The 24,841-nt window shown below is 34.3% G+C and overlaps 1 protein-coding gene and 1 pseudogene across 2 annotated transcripts in view; one reads left to right on the top strand and one right to left on the bottom strand.

Annotated features, from left to right (window-relative positions):
* LOC145293743 (follistatin-related protein 5-like) overlaps positions 1 to 24,841 on the bottom strand; it is a 622,029-nt gene that overhangs the window by 367,635 nt on the left and 229,553 nt on the right. The gene's annotated exons all lie outside the window — the stretch shown is intronic.
* Positions 17,412 to 17,530, top strand: LOC145294290 (5S ribosomal RNA; annotated as a pseudogene).

Below are 24,841 nucleotides of genomic sequence, written 5' to 3'. Positions count from 1 at the left end.
CTGATGAACCGCCCCCTTAAGTAAGACACTTTATCAGATATCCATTACTAGCGATTACTACGATATTGCCCCATTGATTACTGCACACGCAATAACCCTTATCCCTGAGTGTCTTCCGGGCCTTGATAAGTGGTTACTTCCATGTAAAAAATACGAATAGTCTTTACTATTATATTAAAGACATTTTGTCTTTGTGTATGTGTGTGTATTTGTGTATGTGTGTGAATTCCTGCTTCATAGGTTCCGAAACGGCTGAACCTATCTTTTGCAAATTTCACACAAAACCCATTTATATGTCTGGCAGTGTTTCTAGATATGTTTTATACAGAAACTCATCAGATCGGTATCAAAAATCGAAAAAATCCGATCTTAAAAATAGTCTTCTTCTAATAGATAAAAAATAATAATTTTTACAGAGGAATAATTCACCTTACACCGGCTGGTGTATCGGAAATATTCCCCTGTAGAAAATTGTACTTATCTCTATGATAGAGGAAAGACTATTTTTAACATCTTCAAGCCAAAATATCAGCCTACGTGATATTGTAAACAAACATAGACAGAATTTGATGAACGACACTATATTTATTTTTTTTTTCTTGCGAATAAATCCACCGGGTAAATTATTTCTCTTAATATGTAATAATCAACAGTAGATTGATTCTATAACATTACATACGCAATATGCATAAAAAATCATGTGTAAACGTATTGTACGAGCGGGCAACGCCGGGCCACCAGCTAATACAAATTTTAAGCCCCTATTTTAAGATTCAGAGACATAGTACGCAGATCATAATTACTTTATATGTTTTTTCGCTGATTTGGGAGTAAACATGGTTTCCTTTTTACAATAGTTTCACGTGGTGAATATTTTGTCTTCGAAATTAAATGCGTGTATGAAGTAAAGTTTTTATTTTATATGAGATATTTTTCTTATATAATTTTCCTGGGTTCGCTTAATCCACTGACTTCATTTCGTATTTGCTAATTTGTGTAGTCATCAAACATAATTTTGAATCAAATGACAGAACTGCAGTAAATAGACATGACATCTTCTATAATATAAATCTCACCTGTCTGTTTTAATGTATGTATGTATGTATGTATGTATGTATGTGTGTCTGCCTAGAACTTTCGATAGAGACGAACGGTTTTCACGATATTGATATCGTTTTTGAAACTCGGTCTTTCGGACGACACATATCGAAAAATTGGCTATAATCAATAATTCCTACACCTTCAACTGGGAAATTTTCAACAGGGAGGGGGTCGCTTTTTTCGCCGATATTTTCGAAATTCATCCCCTCTTTTCGATTGATTTGCCTTAATTTCAACCTTCGTCACTTCCGGTTTGGCGATGGACGCAACAACAAAAACGTCACGTTTTTTTTTCACGTTCTTTTCCTCTTTCGCAGTACAGGTTCGAGTCTGCCTGCCTACTACCACATTTTTTTCCCCAACACAAACGTACTAAAAAACTGACTCATCAGGTCACCATAGCATTTGGGTTTGATAATTTCAATCAGGAAAAAAATTAATTTCATACTCAAAATAAAAAGTCATCATAAAAATATCTTCCTGCTTGCTATATATATATATATATGTATAGCAAGCAGGAAGATATTTTTATAATGACTTTTTATTTTAAGTATGAAATTAATTTTTTTCCTGATTGAAATATATATATATATATATATATATATATATATATATATATATATATATATATATATATATATATATATATAACTTCCTCTGGCTTTTTTCTCCCTTTCTTGGATACGATCAAGTGGTATTATCCATTTCGCTGTCTCTCTTTCTTTAAATAGAAAGAGAGGAGATCGGGAGGAGGAGTAAAGGTATTTACATCTGCCCTCAACAGGAATATTTGAAACAAGGTCAGGAAAGTGGGGGAAGACAAGCCATCGCCCCTTAAGTCGGAACACTTTGGCCCAACAAAAATTGTCGTCATTCCCCGGTAAAGATGCTTGAGGCAGTAAGCAATAAACCTACTTTCCCTCCGAATTATTAAATCAGCTCTCTCTGATATGTTCATAACAGTAGTGGTTGGGGGACAAAAATCAGAAGCTAATCCTGGGTCCAACTCTTCTCCTGATTTACATTAATGATCTACCAAATCACAACCTTAGATCATTCGTAGACATTAATGATGATGCCACTACTATCTAAGGCAGCACACCAAACGCCGCAAACGACCAAGTTTTCTCTGATTCTCTCTCCTCTGATCTTGAGCATGCAGTACAATGGGGGAAGAAGTGGCTGGTTACTTATAATGTATCTAAAAACCAAGCTTCTATTTTTACATCATCAACGCTTATATCCCCATCTGGCATTAATAAACGGCTCTTGTCTTGGAGAGGCTCCATATTTTGACAAGCTTCTGCGCTTGGCCTTTACTCCTAATCTGAAATGGAACACGTACATCAAATCCCTTGCCAAGGTCGCTGGAAAATAGTTGGATCCTTCTATCGATCCAGTAGATATCTACTTGCTGATGCAATTATCTACCTATATTTGGCCAGGTACGGTAAAGGATGGAGATCTGGACAGGAGCTACTAAGAAGACCTTATCCTTCCTTGACAGTTTAAAATATACTTCGTAGCATAGTGGGGGGTGCCCTTTTCTCTTTCCCTCACCTCTTTCTCACAGAGGAGACGTTGCGAACTTGTCTCTGTTTTATCATTATTTTCATGGCAAGTGCTCGTCTGAGCTCCAACATATGGTCCCCTCTCGCCAAACATTCACCAGAAACACTCGTCTACCTGAAAACACTATCAATAATTTCCCCCAATCTTTATCTGTGCTTAAACCTAAACGTAGATTCCATGAAAAAAATCTTTCTTAGAATTGCACACCTGTGGAAATCTCTTCCGTTTGCCTGTTTCAAGATGACTACATATTAGTCGTCTTCAAGTCCAACGTAAACAAGCTCTTAATAATCCGTTCCCCTTAAGTAATCCAATTTAGCAAATTTACACTTTTAAAGATTATTATATTAGCCCTTTGACCACTGTACACTCTTTAAAACTTATCCTCGAGTGGACTCTGGGCCTTGATAAGTGGTGATTGCTTTGTAAAAACAAAAATGACAAAATGACAGGAGACACGGCCGAGGAGAGTCGACAGTCTAGGCCTTTGCAGCCTTAACCTTAGTCAACAATGGAAAGGTCATTTAAAAATAGCCGATAGACAGTGATATTAGAAGGACCTTGCAGCTCTAGCATATCCGAAGACTTTCTGCTCCCTAGTCGGCTTAAAAGGAATATTAAAGGATACGACGAGAAAATGTAAATATATACGAAATGGAGCCTTAAGAAAACAAACATTGATTAACTCAGTTTTAATATAACTATATTAAGAGTGTACGGTTCTAGCAAAACTGATTTCGTTTTAGAAAAATTAAACGAAACACATATTGCGGCGTCTATCTAGATGAGATTATCGGCATCTCCAGTAAACATTTGGCGGAACTGTTCCATTCCAGCACCCGTCGCCATACTGTCCGTTGTTCCAAACGGAAACAAACGGCACTAATCAAGCTATTACGGAAATCCAAGGAGAATTCAGGTTCTCTTCGGAACCGAATGGATGTCAAAACTCACTTGCGTAACCTGATAATTGCCCGTGAAATTATAGGTTGATATTATGACATCAAACTTTGTGGTGTCTTCACGGATCTTTTCATGGTTTATTTCGATTATTCGGACTACTGTTCTCATCTTGAGTTTTATTCAAACACAGTTTCGGCTGATAGAACATGCGACTTTCTTCGGGTGAACATTGTCGAACCAGGTTATCTGTTCATTAGTCTCAGGAAATTTCAAATGGAATCTCTTATTTAAACCACGGGAAAGATTTGTTCTCGTTCCGACAGCTATTACTGGGTACAAGCCTTAAGTAATTGGGACTTATATTCTTAGTATAGCTCACACTGAGGGGTGAACCTGCAACGTTCAGAAGATTGTCGTACAAAACTAAATTTAACTTATTTACGCCACGAATCCTTGCATAAATTGCGTACAGATTCCTGAGTTCAAGAAAAAAGATACCGAGTTTAAACAAGCGGTCACATCAGTCGAAACAGCGTGAGAATAAGATTCCAGGTGGGCACATTAATCTGAAAAATCCTAAAAAATTAAAATAAGAACTCTCGCCGCAAAAATAAATAAATAAATGAATAAAAATAAAAAAATAAAAAAATAAAAACAGCCAATATTGGATGTGGTATAATTCGTATCAGATATTTCTATGTCGAATGGTTCGTTTTGTTATCAGGAAAGCTGTTTCCAAAACAGCACATTATTTATAGGAAAGGTGTTCCTTGCTGATCGCCTGACGTTTCCCTACTTGCCAAAAAGCCCCTCCCATTGGGAGAGCTTTTTTTTTACACATATACAAAAACTCAGTGTCAAATCTTGCTTCTATGGAAAGCCATTTAGTCTTTTCTACTGGATAAAGGAGTACTATTTATCCGACCTCGAAAAGCTATTGTATTAAAAATTAAATATACATTCACTTATCTCTGTGTTATTAATGAGAAATTAATATAGTTTCGTTCACGTGAAAGTAGATGTGATAGATTTCAATGTGAACTGGATCGTGCGAGAAAATATAAGCTAAACTTAAAATCTTGTGACAGTTTTTACACTTATCTATAAAATTAAAGTTTTGTGTATGTGTGAGGACACCTCTCAACCTATATACTCAATTTTTTTTATCTAAGGCTTGAAATTCGATATATAGGATATTCAGACACGTAGAAAACCTTTTAATCGGTTTTCATCAAGAAGAAAGAAAAAAGATTACTAAGGAAAGGGATCAAAACTGAAAATTTGGTACTAACGGGTTATCAGATTTTTATCTGTTTTTCAACTGTTTCACGACTGCGCATGTTCGAACGTTCACATAAAACGTCTATATGTTGAGAAATAAAAAAGGCTTCCTTCAGTTTTTACAGACTATCGATACTCACGGTAAGGCTGCCTGTGCGTGTAATTTTTGTGGCAAAATTTGCGCAATATCTTGAGTCGACATTGTTGAATACCAGTGAAGGTTCAGAAAGACTGGGAACAATGCCGAGATAAGCTGAAAGCACATACGGCGCCGAAAATTTCCAAATGGTCAGCCATCTGTTACTAGCCAGGCTCAACGTTGCTTTACTGATGGGAACCAGTGTGTCAACGTGATTATGTCGTATATTTGTTAAGAATAAGTGGGTTTGAAAAAAGCTGTTCTAATGAGAGTCGTAGTTGAATCACTATCTTTAGGCTTTGGTTTCGATCTCAGCTCGAGTATTTAGTCTGACTTACAAGGAGTAAATACGGCCCTTTAATGCCCAGAATAGCAAAAATGTATCCATTAAAAAAATATTATTCGGGAATGACTAGAAAATCCGATAATTGAAAGAAAAGTCGCAATTATAATTTATAATTAGACTCTGGATTTGTCCATAATCAATTTGCATACATGAAATAGGTTTAATAAACTAACAATGCTAACAACAACAATGTCTAGTACGAAAATTTAATTCGAAGGTGAAATGATTGCGAACGTGACTTTAAAGATTCTTAAAATACTGACAATTTATTTGGTAGAGAGTGTATGGAAGAATTCAATCTCGTATTACTGATCAACACCTTTTAACAGACAATAGAAAGTCTTAACGACAGGGTTAGAACGACTAATAATCAATCAAACGAAACCCCTGATGTTTTTCACGGCCGGTCTTGGTCGATCTGATAAAATAGCAACAAAATCCGAACTAAAGCTTCTATCTAACGTATATTCATAAAATAGAAATTAAAAAATAAATGAGAGTTAAGATAGAAATTCGCGTTTGTGCCGATTTCTCTACAGGCTTAAATATTGCACTTAATAATTATCACTATCCTCTACATAGTTCAGAAGAGTTTTTTCCGAAAATAAATTAAGGTTTATATTTGAAAACATCGACTTTACTTTCAAGTGGAAGAAAAGAGTTCTATGTTACTATGTATAAGCACGCATCTGGGATTATACGAGATTGAAAGGTTTGTTTTTAGTGTTAAAATCGCTTTAACAAGTTATGAGAACTGTGCTGGGCGAACATGATTTGGCAGTCGCTTACCTGAATAAAACCGTAATAACAGATAACTCTCTTCCGTTTGCCTGTTTCCCACCTGACTACAATTTGGATGTCTTCAAGTCCAACATAAACAAATTCCTGATGAACCGTCCCCTTAAGTAAGACACTTTATCAAATCTCCAATACATACGATACTATCCCATTGATTACTGTACACTCAATAACCCTTATCCCCGAGTGGCTTACGGACCTTGATAAGTGGTGACCTCCATATAAAAAACGTATGTAACAACATCTGAAACACGCTCACAAATGCTTCCTCAAACATAAAACTATTAGTTTAAAATATAAATACGACATTTGGTTCTTAATGAAAGAAATAAATTATCTTGGACATATAATAAAGAAGGACAGCAGGGCGTCCGTCTTTGTACTGCCCACTCTAATTAAGATTATGCCGGCTCTTGTAAATCATATATCTCTACATACAGAGGTACATTCCTGCATAAACCCTGTTCTAATGATAAAGTGTAAGACACGATACATGAATACCGAATAATTCTACCAGAATCAAAACATCAGATTTGTTTCTCCCGCATTATTACCCAAACCTAAATAGTTGTTAATGATACAAGTTCATATAGAATAAGAGCGTGCATTCACCATAAATGACAGATAGAAGTGATAAACTTGTAACTTAGTCAGTACATATCAATACTCGAAACCAAGACGTTGTCTGCAGACATTCGGACGAAAACAAAGACAGAGAAAAATTCGACTTTTTCAGTTGACACAAAATACATTTATTTACAAGAACTTCCAGAATAACGCATTGTCTCCTGATTATTTGCGGACTATGATCTTCATCTTCTAGGTTTTGTTTCGGCCAACTATTCTCGCCTTCGTCAAGTTGCAAACCGTGACGGGATAGGAATGCTGAGTCTCTTATCTATATTCTTAGTAATTACTGCCTTCCATAGTTGTTATGGGTCTCCCCTGTTTTGTCCAACTAAGCCTTTGGTCGGCTTTGGGTAGGATTAAAACCTCTATCTATAGACAATGCTCATATTTCGGACCTCAGAGATTCAACATCTCTATCCACTGCGCAACGGACCTCGAAGTCTCGTGTTCAAAAGTCTTCTCATACTTCAAATTGTTTAACAAAACTCTTCCGTGTCAAGAAACGATGTATTTGATCTTTATCCGACCATATTTAGACCCCGTCTTTCTTTGTCGTACTCCTACTACTTGGGTGACACGTCTATTTTCGTCCTTCTTGATCCATGTTTTTTTTGTTTTATAATTTTTTTTCTTTCGTTTTTTCCCGTTGTGAGATCACACACCTCGCTTGGTCATTTGTATACGCTGGCTGCCATAAAGCTGTTACCATACGCGCCTCCGCGCTCTGTTAAAAATCTATCGCTCATGCATCACTGTCACTCTCTCCCTGCTAATAAAATAATTTTTACATTATAACATAGGCCTTAGGAAACGTCTCTGCAGACACGAAATTTTATCGTTATATTCAGCGAAGATATTTCACGTTACAAATGGACCATACACTGTTATCCACTATTTTCTCTTCAAACACAGCCTACGAGTATACACAGTAAGTAGACTGCAGAGGTCAAGGACTGAATTGTAATTTTCAAATGTAATGCCTCCCATAGAAAAAAGTCACTCAGTTGGATTATCTAGACTGGTTTCTTAACATAGAGAAAAATTAGGTTATTCCAAGATCGCTTCTTAATAAACTGAATAGAAAAATAGAGACTCTTCATTGTATAAATAGCACGAGCGTCCAAAATAACGGATTAATTTATCCAGCAAAACATCTCAGACTGGCTTTGGTTGGAAAGATCCCGCCAGCAATTTTCTCAGCAAATTATGGACACAGACGAACTTGATTTTATAATCGCTTAACTTATGACATCTTAATAACAAAGGAAAGTATAGAACACGTTCCGAAAGTGTTTTTTTTTAATACAGAACTATGGATTAAAAATATAAATAAGGAAGACGTGATTTCTTTATGAAATAAATCAAATTTCTTGGTTATAAATTAGATTAAAACGACATGGACAGATCACTACAATTAAGGATAGGCCGGATCCTGAAAATCTGTAGAAGGGTTTTTGAGAATAGCAAAATATTCTCACGTTTTGTTTCATTACTTGAATGAGTTGAGAGCATCGCTGTACGTATTTTACAAAATAAAGGCGTGGAAATGGCACCTAAATGCCAGTAAGCATTTGATAAAATATTTAAAGTCCCCTAAAAATGAAATGCAACAATCCAGCTTATTTCTCACACATTATAAACTAAACCTCAAAAAAATAGACGCTAGCGACGAAAGTTCCTATAAAATAATAGCAGACATTATCCATAAAACGCAAGATGGAAGTTAACCGTAACGCTTATGAATCGTACTCTCTGTCCCGGAAACTACTCTTATATGGAAAGAGGCAGAACAAATCGCCTTCGCAGTCACACAATTTTACTGTTATATTCAGGAAATGCATTTCACGTTACGCACCGACTATAAATCTTTACTTACTATTTTCGGTTCCAAAAAAGTTCTATCGGTGTCGAGTAAATAAACTCTAAGGATTTTCGACATTACTTTTGAACTATATGTTTAACAGTGAAAAAAAATCTGTTAACGGATGATCATCCCAACTGGTTCTTAAATATAGAGAACTACTAGAAGATTCAGTGACATCCTTTCTACAAATTTTAAGAAAATGGGTACTCTTGCATAATTTGACCCGAATTCTCGTAAATTCCCGTTAAGCATGGATCGGGCGAGACCGGCAATTATCTGTGTCAGCCGAACCTCGTACCAGACCCAGACTAATGAAAAAAAAAAAACAAACCTCCAAACAAACCGGAAAAATACAAATGCAAATAATAAAAAATAACAACAAAAAACTACCTTGAAAAAATGAAAATATGTTTATTTCATTTTAGTATTTAATTTTTGTTTTTAAATATTTATCAACAGAAAGTTTTTTTTTTTTTTTCTCCAAGAAAAGATTTTTTAACTGTATAATTGTTATGTATAAGTACAAGTTTTTTTTTGTTTTGTATTTTTTCTTTTCTGTAACCGTATTTAAAATTTTTATTTTATTTTCTACACTTGTTGTTCAGTCAATTTTTTTGGTGGTACTGTCCATTTGTACATCTCCAGGAGAAACCATCCTTTACACACGATCCTTTTTTAAATACACATTTGTGTTTACAATTGTTGCACCGCATTTTTGGGGGACAGCAATTTCTTCTCCTGACAATATGAGATTATTGTCTGCATCGATGTTTTCATTTCTTTTTCTAACATGTATAGATTTATTTTCTTGCCTGTCATTTTTCTGTTTCGCGAGTTTGAAAATATATTTGTTTGTCAGATTTTCTTTTTTGTTTTTGGTTTAGTCGCCTTCTTCCAATTCTAATGTCATCTGTTTCCATTTAGATAGCGCCTTTTTTTGGTTAATCAAACTACCAAAAATTCAATTAAAAAATAATTAAATAAATAATAAATAAGTAACTAATCTGAAAAAAGTCACTCCCGCCACCTTAATGCCAACTTAAATATTACTAAAAACATAACAGAAAAAATTAAATAAAATAAAATAAAAAATAGAGTTAGCGTTTCAACATTTGAACAACACTCGGCTGACACCGATGATTGCCGATCTCGCCCGCTCCATGTTTGACGGGAATTCACGGGAACGGGTCATATTATGCAAGAGTACTAGAAAATGAAGACGATTGTGTTTTACCATAAACTATTCCTGAAATAAAAAGGGCGACTTTAATGATGAGTATTTAAATCTGACACAAATTAAATCTTAAATATAGAAGGATTCAAAGGTTGCAGAGAGTTTCACTCCGTGACGAGGTACTTTTTTTTACAGTAGAGCAGTCGTTATTCCAAAAGTCCTACATAAGAGGATTCTGAAGACTCTTCATGTCGGCCATCCAGGGATAAATATAATGAACAGTCTTATGCATAGCTATGTGTATTGGCTTTAAATAAACTGGAACCTTGAGAAGATAGTGAATAAATGCAAAGGCCGCACCGTTATGGGAAAAGCACCCCGATTAAATATAGCCCGTGGTCCTGGATATGACCTAAAACTATATCCGATGGTGAGTCCCCCACCTTGCGGGCCTTGGGGAGTGTGGGACCACCCTTTAATTGCCATTGCTTCCAGGTCCACTCTGACCCGGAGTGGTAGTACCTGTTTGGGTCCCAACTATTAGTTTAATAGAATCCGACTTAAAAAACAAATATACTCCATTAAAAATCGTTCCTCAAAATAACTAGATTCGGCATTAAATAACCTGAAAAAGGTTGATATGCCGTAAAACAAAAACAACCAACCAACCAACCAACCAACCAGTTAACCAACCAAATATAGCCCATGATCAAAAACAAATCAGTCTTGGTCATAAATACATATGAAGTCTGCGGGTGCATTTTAGAGCTCTACGACTATATAGTAATAGGTCTTTTGTAGAAACATGTAAAAAGCTCATTAGAGAAGATAAACTTCCTCTATAACTGTCTGCGTGGTCTTGGGATTGTCTGTTGTACGATAACTAAATTCTCTCAATTTACATCCACTGATGTTAAGGAGTTTCGTAAAAATTTACAAATAAAATATATTACGATCCATCCGTATCATCCAGGATTAAACGGTCAAGAAGAACGCTTTGTCGACACCATGAAAAAAGTTTTTTTTAAAAGCTAGCCCTACGCCCACGGAAAGAAAACAGTTTATACAAATAACGACAATGCTAGCATATCATTTATATATTAGTTTTTATATCCGTTTTCCTGGCATGTAGTGTGTACATGGTGTTCGATTACACTTTCCCATATTTGAAAAATGACATAAAATTTTATGATATACGTTCAATTCATAAAATGAAGAAAGACATTAAGTACTGTTTATGAATGTACGACGCGAATACACATCCGGGCTCCTACAGGACTTACTGAACAAGTGCCAGTGACTTTGCTTTCTTGAAATATATTTTTTTTATCAAAATAGCTTTTTTCACTTAATACCGGCGTATATAAAATATTGATACATCCGTATATTCAAGCCTCACGTTGAACCGTCCTCTACGACTTACTTGGAAGAAGCGGGGTTGACATTAACGATGGCTTCTTAGCCAACATGATTTATGCGGTACTCTGGCCAGAGATAAAAAGGAATAAACTCTGGAACATAAAATAAGGTTTGCCACAAGGGAAACAAAATAAAGAAGCCTCAGATGACGCATAGATGACGCACATCTTTTCACCATGAACCAATTCAATACTTTCGTTTATTAACACATCTTTCACACACTCATAAATGTATTCAATGTATTTGTATGTATCTTTATACACACATACTCTCTCACACAAACACACACACGCGTATATACCTACTATTATATAAAAATCACCTTGTGTGTGTGAGTGTTCTTCCTCATAGATTCCGAAACTTCTGAGCCTATTCATTGCAAATTTCACACAAAGTTAAGGAATATGTCTGGCAGTGTTCTTAGATATGTTACGTACATAAATTAATCCGATAAGTATCGAAAATCAGAAAAAAAACATCCGATCTTAGAAATAGCTTTTCTCTCTTATGGATAAAAAGAATAATTTTTGCAAGGAAATATTTTATGTTAAATGTTTTATGTTATATAAAAAGAATAATTTTTACAGGGAAATATTTTATGTTACACCGGACAATCGATATAATACAATTTCAACAAATCATTTATTATTAAGCAGAAAACAGATTTATTATAATCTGGAGATATAATTTAGTGGAAGAGCATTCTACTACAGATTAAATGATCCCCTGAGTTCAAGTTACGATAAAAAGAAGAAGTCCCATTTAAAACCACGTAAAAACATTTCTTCGTTTGCATATTTTTAAACTAAACATTAGTCAGAAGTGACTTTTCTAATTCCGAATATAAGCTGACGTGATATTGTGAACAAACCCCAACGGAATTATATGAACGACATTATCATTATTAATTTTTTAGAGATTAAGTTTTTATTGTGAATTAGTCAAGTGGGCACACTCTTCTTATAAATGCATACTAATTAATAAAAGATAGATCCCATAATGCTACATATGTAGGCTGCTTAAATTAGAATATCATATCGGGCAACGTTGGGCGACCAGCTAGCACATATATATATATATATATATATATATATATATATATATATATTTAGCCAGTAGAGTTTAGTTTTCTAGAAACCAATGAAACAACAGGTGTCTACCAAAGAGTGCTCAATGAGTAAACAGAGCAAGTATATGAAATTTATTTATACAAACATCGATGGCTACATATGTGCATACATGTTTCTGTAATCACCCGCGTTGGGGGATTACGTCTTCAGGCCAAGAATTATCGTCGAGAACTGATATTTAAAAAAAACAACGTTTTCTTATTTCGTTTACAAAGTTAGAATGTAACATGGGTAGGGGTTATAAGCGGGGAGAGGACAAGTGAGGTCTTTGAAGATAATAAACATCTTTTTTATTTCCCTTTTTTATATTCTTTTTTTTTTAAGTTCATCTATCCCATCTTTTGGTTTTTATGGCACAAGGTACTTGAGAATGTAGTATTTTTGTCTTGCGGTCTGTAAATTAAAAACATTCACATGGGCATTGAGTACTGACCGGTGCCGTTCAATCAACACACACACACACACACACACACACACACACACACACACACACACACACACACACACACACACACTAGAAGCAAACATACGCTTATATCTAAACTCAAGAGTGTTGTATTTTACTCACACCCACTCACACACACGCACTGGAAACATGCCATAACTATATCAACACAGGAATAAAATTAAAATTAAAATTATATTATATATATTGTCATCCACATACAGTACTGTTTCGTTGTATCACAACTCATCAGTGCGGCTAGACATACAGTTTTCCCCAGACATGGATTAAACCCACCATCGGACCATAAATCAGTGCGGTAAATATTTCTCCTCATATGTGTATTAAATCCACTCCAGCCCGTCGCAACAGTGCTCTAAGCATCAGCTTGTTTATAAACAAATTAATAGTGGGCTTCGCTTAATAGCTTGAATACGCGTCGGGTGTAGATATATTAAGAAATGCTTAATCCAAAGAGGGGGAGCTTTAATTGTCATCCGCATACAGTACTGTTCCGTTGTATCACAACTCACCAGTGCGGCTAGTCATACACATGTCCCCAGCCGTGGATCGAACCTGCAACCGTCGCATTGGCCGTCACAATCGGGCTACGAATCAGAGCCTTAAATATTTCTCCCCGAGTGTGTATTAAATCCACTGCCACCCGTCGCAGCAGTGCTTGACCCATAAGTTTGTTTACAAACAAATTAATAGTGGGCTTCGCTAAATAGCTTAAATATGCGTCGGGTAAAAATATATTTACAAAGTGCTCAAGCCAAAGAGGGGGGGCTTTAATTGTTATCCACATACACTACTGTATATATATATATATATATGTGTGTGTGTGTGTGTGTATATGTGTGTGTGTGTGTGTATTTCAAAACAATATCCCAATTATTCTTGTATTATGGTAAAATTTAATACACATTTACATTATTGCAATATCAACCTGATTTTACAATAACAAAATTTAAGTGTAAGCGTCTTACATTTTCGACCTTTAATATATTCCTAATTTTTATTGTATTTATACCATACCATCATTTTCATTTTTTCCAGTATCTTTATCTTTAAAATATTTGTATTATAACACAATAAAAAATTATGTTACAAAAATATTTCCTTTTTCTAAAGTAATGTTGCAGTAAGCTAATAAGGGCGCAGGATTACAATCTAGGTGCATTAAGTTCCAATTTCATCGAATCCTTATCAACACATTCACTTATGTATGTTGGCAAACTTCACTTGGTCCTTCCTTCAAATATAGGATTTGAGAAAGAATCAGGAAAATCAATATACACAAAATATCTAAGCTGATTAAAAAGGTCATACCGTGCTGATCAATGCGAATTTAATGTTTAGTATTTCTCTCGTGAGGGTAAAATTCTATCTCCCAAGTAGGTTCATTTTAAAACTATGGTCATGGAAAATTTATGCAATAAAACGATTTAAAACTTAATACCTTAACTAATGTATTTCTTATGTAATTTATAATAAAAAAAAAACAATTTAAATACTCTTTAATTTTTTTGGGAAATTAATTTCCAAAATATTTAGTCATAATATATTTGTTTCATGCATTGATATATTATCATCATGATTATTGTATTTCTAAATAGTAGGTTATAAAATATAATCTTTAATTACATAATAGTTTTACAAACATATACATATTAATACAGTTGTAAAGTATTCTTAGTGTCTTCATTTTAATATAAGGAAACGTTAAAAAAAATTCAAAACGATTTTCAACTTGACCTTTATTTCGCATATTTTGGAACCTGAGAATCGTTCTGCGGAACTCGGGTATCTACACCGTATTTTCTGCTCGAATAATTGGACAACAATAAATCGAATTTCGGTGCAGATTCACGAGTTCAACAACAACAACAAAAAAAAAAACAGAGAATATTTCGATACACCTGAAAGAAGGTCAGATGTTACATCGACCGAAACGTTGTAAAAATTACACTCAAGGTAAGAACAGTATCCAAATAATAAGAATAATCTATCCTCATAAAAGCATTTGCAACCGAAATTTCAACGGCTTTGTATCATAAAGTAGTTGACAATGGATTTTACGTGATACGATTAATATAAAACGTATACTATAGGGGAAAAAACGTTACCGCCATAATGGAACGTGTCTGCCATTCTTTAGCGTTCCTATAGCGTTCTATTGAACCGATTGTCTTTGTTTCCTGTAAACTACTTTACGTTCTCGTGTGACTGACTTTCAAGGTTAAGAAATATGATGCTCTCGCGTTTCTTTCACGAAGGGTATAGATGGGGGTTCAGCAGATCGATCCGAATCAGTCAATTCGCGATTACAAGCTAAGATGTCTACTACTTACTCATTAATTCTCGCTCGTTTTATCTCGCTTTATGTGTTGTTTTAAGCTTTCCTCAATTTATCATAATTTTAGAAACAACCATGTACACACATCTTTATGAAACAAAAGACATTTAAACAAGATTGTTTGCTAGTAGGACCCGTGTCCCGGCATTACTCGAGCGAAATATAAAAGAATAATTTAACCATACAAAATAATTTACGAAAGAATATAATTTCTTAAAAAAAAATAAATAAAATGAACTGCAGAAACCATATATAATGAAAATTAAATAATTATGCAAATCATTTTATTTTCGTTTGGAATACAAATAAGAAACATTTACTTCTATAAAATTATCACTTTTTTGATATTTTGTTGAGGGATTCATGAAACCATATCTTGCCATAGGAAATTAAACAACGATAGAAAATACACGTAATTAGTTAGGTATCAGATGTCTGCTAGTAGAGCCCGTGTCCATGCTTTACTCTAGTGAAATATTAAGTTTAATTTAACTATTAAAATAATTTTTACAAAACAATATTTTCCTAAAGGAAAAATGAACTTTTCTTACGAAAAAATGAAGGGCGAAAACCATATGTATTATATTATGACGCATTTATTTCCCCTGCAAACTTAAATGAAGACTCAGTTTATGTCAGGATGAGTATTACCTTAGGTTAGTAAAAGGCATAAAAGTTTAGTGTGTATTGTCATTGTCAGATACATTTGTTGTGTAAAGTCATCGTTTTCTTTCATAACCCCTTATCAAAAAAATTAAATAATTATGCAAATCATTTTATCCTTTTTTTTAAATACAAAGAGGGGGATTTACTTTTATAAAATTGTCATTTTCTTAGACATTTTGGTAAAGGAATACATGAAAACAGGGATAGCTTGCCATAGAAAATATGAATGCAATAGAAAATACACGTCATTAGTTAGGTATAAGATTTCTGTTAGGAGAACCCGTTTCCTGACTTTAGTCGGGTGAAATATAAAAGAAAACTTTACCTATTAAAAAAAGTATCCACGTATAAAAACAAGTTCCCAAAAGAAAAATGTTTTTTTTATACAAAAATATAGAGTCCAAAAACCATACGTACGCGGCGCCTTCAAAAAGTTATCAGACATTTTTTTACAGGTATTTAAATTTTTGTGGACTTTTAAAAATTCAGTATGTTTTTGCTACGTATGTTAGAAGATATCTGACCAATTTTTTTTTATTATTTCACGTTCAAATGAACAACTACCGTAGAGACTAAAAAATATATCCTATTAAAGCCTGATTATCACAGCTGATGAATTTCAAAAATGCAACCTAGACGTTAGGAAATTTTAGGAGAACGATATGTAATAAAATTATGTTTTAAACTTGGTAAAAATACCACAGAAATGCATGGAATGCTTCAGACTGATTGCATCAATTTTTGTGCGGCATAAGAGACTCAAGGAATTCTGTAAGGCGTGATGAGAGATGTGGGAGGAGTAATGGTGTCAGAAAATAAGAGTTTGTGTGCCAAATAAAGAATGTCACAAATAAGGAACATCGTGTTTCTATAGATACAATAAATACAGTTTGATGTCAGTGTGGGAACTGTACCCAAACTTATTTGCGAGGAACTAAAGACGCGGAAAATTTGCCTGAAGTTTGTCCCAAAGGTGCTCAGAGAAAATCATAGACTATTTGGTTGTTCAACAACGACATTGCAGCCGAAGGAGATTATATCGAAGGAGACTACAGTTTAATGTGCGTAATATCAATAAGTGCCCATACCAAAAAGTCTGTAAACTTATTGAAGGCACATCGAAATATATTATAACACATTTATGCTACCTGTAAGCTTACAATAAAACACAGTTTATCCTAGAGTGAGATTAAGTAAGGTAAGCTAAGGTAAGTGGATGAAATGGTTAGTGTGTATTTACTGTTATAGTCAAATATGTGTTTGTTTGTCAAGTCGCTGTTTACTTATAACCCACTATCAAAATAAAAATAATTATGCAAATTATTTTTTTGTTTTGAACAAAAATAGAGGGAATTTACTTTTGTAAAAATTAAACTTTCTTAGACATTTTTGCATTGGATTAATATTAAACAGGGATCGCTTGTCTTAGAAAATATCGACTACAATAGAAAATACACGTCATTACTTCTACATAAGTGACTATATTGAACGTTATGTTTTTGCTCTAAACCCCGAACTAATTTAATTTTAAGTCTGCAAAAATTATCATGAAACATTAAATATGTTTTTTGCATTTCATATCATATATACGGCATAATTACGTTGACACACCGGTTCCCGTCAGATCACCGAAGTTAAGCAACGTTGAGCCTGGTCATTACTAAAATGGGTGACCAATTTGGGAAGTTCAGGTGCTGTATGTAGAAGGACGTCGACACCTCCCTGCAAAAAAAACCCTAACATCCTCATCTCCCCTAACGGGGATATACATGCGACTGGGGATCGCTTGTACATTTCATACTCCCGTGAAACTTCCTCCTTCGGAGGAAGCCGGTTATAATCTGAATAGGGAGGGTGCTGACTGCATACATACACACACTCACATGCACACACATATTTCATATCATTGTAGGAAAGTAATTTAGATAATTCCTTTGTTGTCGATAATGTTAGTTAATATATTTATTCAACTTAAGCAATGACAGGACCCGAGTCCTGCCAGTATTCTTATAATATATAATTATCTCTCGCCGTTTCTTGCTCTCTGTTTCTTTATTTATAAATATAGAAATAGTAAATGAATTAAAATGTTAATTTTATCTATTAATTTTATTGTTATCCAAGATAGCTATTTGTAATACATTAAATAACAATTTAAAATAATAAACATTTCATCATAACTTTTTCTAATTTATTCATATCGATGGAGTAACATTTTAATAACTTTGGTACAAATTTATTTATTTATTTCCAAATTTAACCGTAAAAAAAAAAGAAAGTGATTTATTTGGCTTCTCACTTGCAATTTCAAATAAATATTACAAATCTTTAAAAATAAAGTTGATTCCTCTAAAGAAAAGAGATGCAAAATATCTGCCCAAGAAACAAAAAGAAAATAACAGTAGAAAAAACAAACTATTTTTTTTTTACACAGTGATCACCACTTATCAAGGCCCGGAAGCCACTCAGGGATAAGGGTTCTTGCAAGTACATTACGTTATTGTGGAGATTTGATGAAGTGTTTACTTAAGGGGGTGGTTCATTAGGAATTTGTTAACATTGGACTTGAAGACATCCAAGTTGTAGTCAGGTGGGAAGCAGGCAGACGGAACAGAGTTCCACAGGCATGCAGTTCTAAGAAAGAAGCTTTGTTCATGGAATCCGCGTTTTGATTAAGGTACAGATATAGAGTGGGGGAAATTTTTCACAGTGGATTAAGCTAGACGGGTGTTTTTCGTGAAAGATTGGCGAGGGGGGGGACCAGAGATTGGAGTTCAGACGAGCACCTGCCATGGAAATAACGATAAAACAAGGATAGGCTCGCAACGTCTCTTCTGTTGGAGAGAGGTTGCAAGGTAGAGAAAAGGGCATCCCCCACTAAGCCACGAAGTCTATGTTGTACTCTGTCAAGGCAGGATAGGCTGTTTATAGCAGCTCCTGCCCAGATATGGCAACAGTATTCCATCCTTATACGTACTTGGCTTTTATATAGCTATATATAACTATTTTAAAATTATTATTCAAACAATAATGAAATAAAACTGACAATTTGTGCATTCATTCATTTTGCCGGCTGTTATCCTCATCTTCATAGTTGTTATTAGACCACGTTTCGGCCAACCCATGCTCTGGATTTCTGCAGGTAATTAACCGCAAAACGTTTTGAAACAACAACAACAACAACTACGAAAATGAGTATAACAGTCCGCAAAAAGAAAAAAAAGAATGGATGCAGAAATTATAAAGCCTAATCTCTAACGGTTTCCAAAACTAAAAGTAAACATAACAAAAAACAAAAAAAAAAAATGACCAAAAATAATTGATTAATATTGTTGAGAAAGATAGTTATTAGACTAACTTTACTGTATATATTAGACGTAGGAACCTGTGTGCAGATGCAGTTTACGATTTCACTTCTTCGTGATTAAAAGAATTATAATCATCGTAAATTTGTACCAGCATTTTCTTTAAAAGACAATGCATGCGTGGAAAAAGGGACCTTATTAACAGTTTTTCCTAATCATTCCTCGCTTTACTGAGGGCGCAAGCAAGTCTTGTATAAAAACTCTAGTCATCTTCTTTTCGTCATCTCCCGCTTTTATCGACTCTAATTTCACGCTTCCTGGTTGTATTAGAAACAGTTCAGTAACATTATAAATTAGCTAACATTTCCAAGCAATAAATGCTGAAAGGCATTTTTAACCCCAACATTTTTAGTTAACCTTACTGAATAAAAAAAAAGTTCTAATCAAGTCACGCCATTTTTTTTTTCTAAACCGTGCCATACAATTATCATTAGCTTTTATAATCGTACGTTTTATCATTTTTTATTTGTTCTTGTTATTTTTATTCGTTATTGCTAGGCTCAGAATAGTTTCACCGAGGCGATAATAATGTATATTTTTATGACTGTTGAGCAATGACCAAAGAGTTTCTACATCGATGCATTGGGGGTTTGCCAAACTTTTTTTTTTTCATTCAAAGAATTGGCAATTCCTAACAAACGGTGAAAAATGTATGCGAATAGTCTTTGTATGATTATTAGACACCGTTTTTCTATTATACTAATCACCCTTTTCGGGCCGAACAAAAACTAGAATACCTCGTAATAATATTTATACTCTAGTATAGAAAGAAAAAACAAAACAACTGTAAAAGCTGATGCAGATTTTGGTGACTTGGACGCTGAAAAACAGACCAGCAAAAAAAACAAAAACAAAAACAAAAAAAAACATTGGCGTAAAAACTATAACTTTAGTAATAGTAGTAGTGCTGGTAGTAGTAGTAGTAGCAGTAGTAGCAGTAGTAGTAGTAGCAGTAGTAGTAGTAGTAGTAGGCAGTCTATCTCGGGAGATTATGATATGCGCCTTGGTGTTTCAGCAGCTTGTCTTTGTGCATCTTCGAGCGTGGCTCTGGAGCCCTATTCGGGAATGGCAGTCCTGCCCCATGGACACCGGAAGGAAGATGGTGTGCTAGATTCTGTGTGTTTTTGGCGCTGCTTTTTGTGCCGTCTCCTATCTTTCAAAATTTGGGTTCTGCTGTCTTCTCACTTCTCAACTCCCTACCGTACAGCACTACGCTAATCGCCACGGTTCTCTGGCAGCTTAGTGATTAGAAACACAGACTGACAAAATGGGTGTTTCAAGTTCGAATCCAATTCATTATATAGAGACGCTTTCAATTAGGGATGTTGGCAACCTTTATGTATTTCCTCCTATAAGTACCTGGTGTATAGCGAGCAATAATTCTAACTAGATAAATATCGCGGAAACACCCACCAACAACAACAATCTGATTTTTTTTCGAAATAAATAAATCATGTACAAAAAAAACAAGGAGGTGATTGTGAATAAGTAGTGAACAACACAAACTGACAGCCTGTGTGTGCCAAGTTCGAATCCATCTGATTCTACAAAAAACACATTCAGTTAGCGATTTTGGTAATCTTCCTCCTGTAATTTCCCGATGTCTTATAAGAAATGATTCTAACTGGAAAGATATCGAGGAAACAAATACCAACAATAATCATCTGATTCTGTCAAAATAAATAACTGATGCATGACAATGGCTTTCCCATACCTAGCGTTACAATCTCCAAGGGAAGACAATATATATATTATATGGAAAAATGCGCGCATGAAAAGTAATATTCTTAAGATTTTATTAAACCTGGAAAAGTAAAGGACAAGAAATTACACCTGGAAAAGTAAAGAACAAGATATTCTAGTAAAGTAAAAAATAAGAATTCTTTAGACTTAAAATATTGCAGCTAAAAATAAAATTTGAGTATTGATAAATATTTTATTTATTATTTGCATATGTTGTTATTTATTGTTGAGTTAGAAAGGGTGTCAGTCGCTGAATTGAACTTATTTCCCCCCTATTATTTGCATATATTTATGTAGTGAAAATTGTTTGAATAAAATTAATTCATTAGTTAGTTAGTTAGTAGATGGAATTAATAATTTTATAATTTACATAAAAATGAATTAAATTATCCTTATTATGATATAATAAAATTATTAATTTTTATGTAAATTATAAAATTTCTTACTCAACAATAAACAACAACATATGCAAATAATAAATAAAATATTTATCAATATTCAAATTTTATTTTTAGCTGCACTATTTTAAGTCTAAAAAATTCTTATTTTTTACTTTATTAGAATATCTTGTTCTGTACTTTTCCAGGTTGAATTTCTTGTCCTTTACTTTTCCAGGTTTCATAAAATCTTAAGAATATTACTTTTCATGCGCGCATTTTTGCATATAATCCATGATTTTCCAGGCATTGCTATTGTATTAATATATAAATTTATAATATTTATTAATGATTGTCAAAAAATAGCTCTCAAACACACATTTATGCAATATTTATCATTCAATCACAGTAGTTCCGAGCCAGGGTCTCTACCGAGACTGCGGTTCATGAATTCGTGATCTGTATAGAGCGTAAACTAACAAAAAAGAAGATGGCACTCGGTGTCTTTTTAGATATCGTTGGAGCTTTTGACAACATACCCTTCAGTAGTATGTTCAAGTTGCTACGAGAACTCAATGTGCCACCAGTACTCATCCGATGTATTGAGTATATGGTGAGGCACAGAACAGTTCAAGTAGAACTACTGAGGCAACTGTTAAAAGGGAAGTAGTTAAATGAAACCCCCAAAGTGGGATTTTATCACCTTTACTATGGAACTGTATGCTGAATCCTCTTTTAAAGGAGTTTAAAAATAGGAATATTTATGCCCAGGCTGATGCTGATGACATCGCAGTGCTGGTCGCGGGTTCAAAAGCATCATTGGTCAGGCGCATTGCCAAAATGGCATTAAATATTCCTAATAAATGGTCTAATCGAAATGAATTAGAATTCAGTAGCCGTAAAACAGAAATGGTCTTGTTTACATATAAAAGGAATTGCCAACTTGGTGACCTTTTTCTGAGTGGACAGAAATTGAAACTTTCGCAGGAGGCAAGGCTGTTAGGGGTAATCCTGGACAGTAAGCTAACCAGGAAAACCCGCATGTAATGAGGTGGATATACATTGCTATGGTATGTCCCATTTTGTCGTATGCATGTGTTTCCTGGATCCGCGGGATAGAGAAGCTGTACTTGAGGAAGAAACTCCAGAAGGTACAAAGACTTGCTTGTTTAATGACTTCTTCAGCATATCCGAGCACAACTACTGGAGCATTGGAGATGCTGTTTAATATCCCTCCGATTAAAGAATTCCTGAAGGCAGAAGCTATACGGGGATCCTATAGAATAGATCTAATGGGTCTGTGGTGGTCAAGATCTGTTGGGACTACTGGAAAAACAAAGAGTCACGTTGATTTGTGTAATGAGGCTAGGAAGGAACTACCGCTCTTGCATGTGCCGCGTAACCTTATAACTAAAACCAGATCATTTGAAAAACATTTCACATGTATGGTTTACACAGAACAGGCGCAAGAGATTACGAAAAAGAGCTGGAAAGCAACGTAATCAAATGCTATACTGATGGATCTAAAATGAATGATAGGATTGGTGCGAGTGTTTATATAGAATACTCAAACCACCTCACCTGTCAAAAATCTTATTATCTTGGTAAACTGAGGACGGTCTTCCAGGCAGAAGTCTTCACCATACAGGTATCATCGGATACAACACCAAACACCAGTCATGAGCTGGCACCATTGGATGTGGTATCAAACACCACCCCCGCCTTCACCGAAGAGCAGGATCTCAGACCTAAGTCTGACAAGTCAGCTCTAACATTCGGTAAACATCACGACAAAAACCGAAGAAGAAGGAGAGATAGCGCATGTTTAAGGTTTTTGAATCTGAGGTTCTAATCATGGAAGAGGTTCAGCAACATGAAATAGCTATCCTTTCAGATAGTCAGGCATCTATTAAAGCATTGGAGAATAGTACGGTAAGATCCCAAACCGTACTGTGCTGCATTGAAAATCTAAACCATCTAGGAAAAGAAAACCGCATATCTATTTCATAAGGAGAGTTAAAAAAAATTAGTTATTAAAAAAAAGTTCGGTTTTTTAATTAAAAAAAAAACGATACACGGGATTGAACCTAAATTTGGGTGTATTTTAACGATCGTTTTTTAATCGACTTATTTATTTTATTGAATTGTACATATAACTTGCCCGATTATATATTTTTGTTCTTTTCCTCACCCCGTTTTCCATTTTTTAGTTGATTGAATTTACGCGATGGTTAACTTCTTTTATATATATATATATATATATATATATATATATATATATATATATATATATATATATATATATAAGTAGGAGGTGGCTTCATTAAGTTTCTTAACTTTTTTGTACGGGCATTACTTTTTGTACGAGCATTTTAAATTGCCGTAGACTCTTCAGTATGTTATTGCTATACATCTTCTGAGATGATTGAACATTTTTCTTAGGATTTCAGGTTCTCATAAACAGCTACAGCCGGAATTGGGATGCATCCTACTAAAATCTGATTGTCACAGTTAATTTCAAAGATGCACTCTTGACGCGAAGACACTTTAGAAAAACGATATAAATTAAATTCTGTTTTAAACTTGGGAAAATGCCACAAAAACGTATGAAATGTTTCATACTGTTATTGAAACATCTTGCATTAACCGACCATCAGTTTTCGAGTAGCATAAAATTTCAACGAAGGAATGGAGTCTGTGAGAGATGATGAGACGAGTTGGAGAAGTAAGGAAATAAAAACACAAGAGTTGATTGGGCAAAGAAAGAATTTCATGGAGAAAGACCGTTGTATATATATATATATATATATATATATATATATATATATATATATATACATATATATATATATATATACCGTTGTATATATATATGTATATATATATATATATATATATATATACTTGTTTATTGTTATGTAAACATGCTCACATCCCGCTGCTACAAACAGCCACTTGTTTCAATCAAACAACAGATATCATCAGGCAGCGACTTGACTATTCAAATGTTCAATGAATATATTATTCATTGAGCATTTGAATAGTCAAGTCGCTGCCTGATGATATCTGCTGTTTGATTGAAACAAGTGGCTGTTTGTAGCAGCGGGATGTGAGCATGTTTACATAACAATAAACAAGTATTATCAGCTCTTTTTATTGAGCACTATCTAACAACCTAGTTGAATTCACTAGTCCATTTAATGTCAGTGTGAGAAATTTATTACAATTATTCGCGAGGAACTGAAGATGCGGAAGGTCATCCACACGCGTGTCCCTTTCGTGAAATGGTAACATAATCAGCTTTGAATTCTACAGATTTGATTTTTGGTTTGGTTCCAACTGATGGCACTCAAATTCTTTGTCTATCTACGGACTTTGTATCTGTATGCGTTTTTGTACATGAGTTCGTTCCCTATATTATCCAAGACGACAGATCCAAGTTATTTAAATTCACGCCAATGTACTTCATGTGTCTGGGGGGTGTTCTTAAATAGTTTATGTATCAGAATACCTACGATAAATATTAAAA

This window comes from Euprymna scolopes, chromosome 15 (genome assembly GCF_053919585.1).
Source record: "Euprymna scolopes isolate OS-2025 chromosome 15, ASM5391958v1, whole genome shotgun sequence".
In the NCBI taxonomy this organism is placed as follows: Eukaryota; Metazoa; Mollusca; class Cephalopoda; order Sepiida; family Sepiolidae; genus Euprymna; species Euprymna scolopes.
The sequence above is the reverse complement of the archived record's forward strand: the minus strand, read 5'-3'. Positions and strand labels throughout refer to the sequence as shown.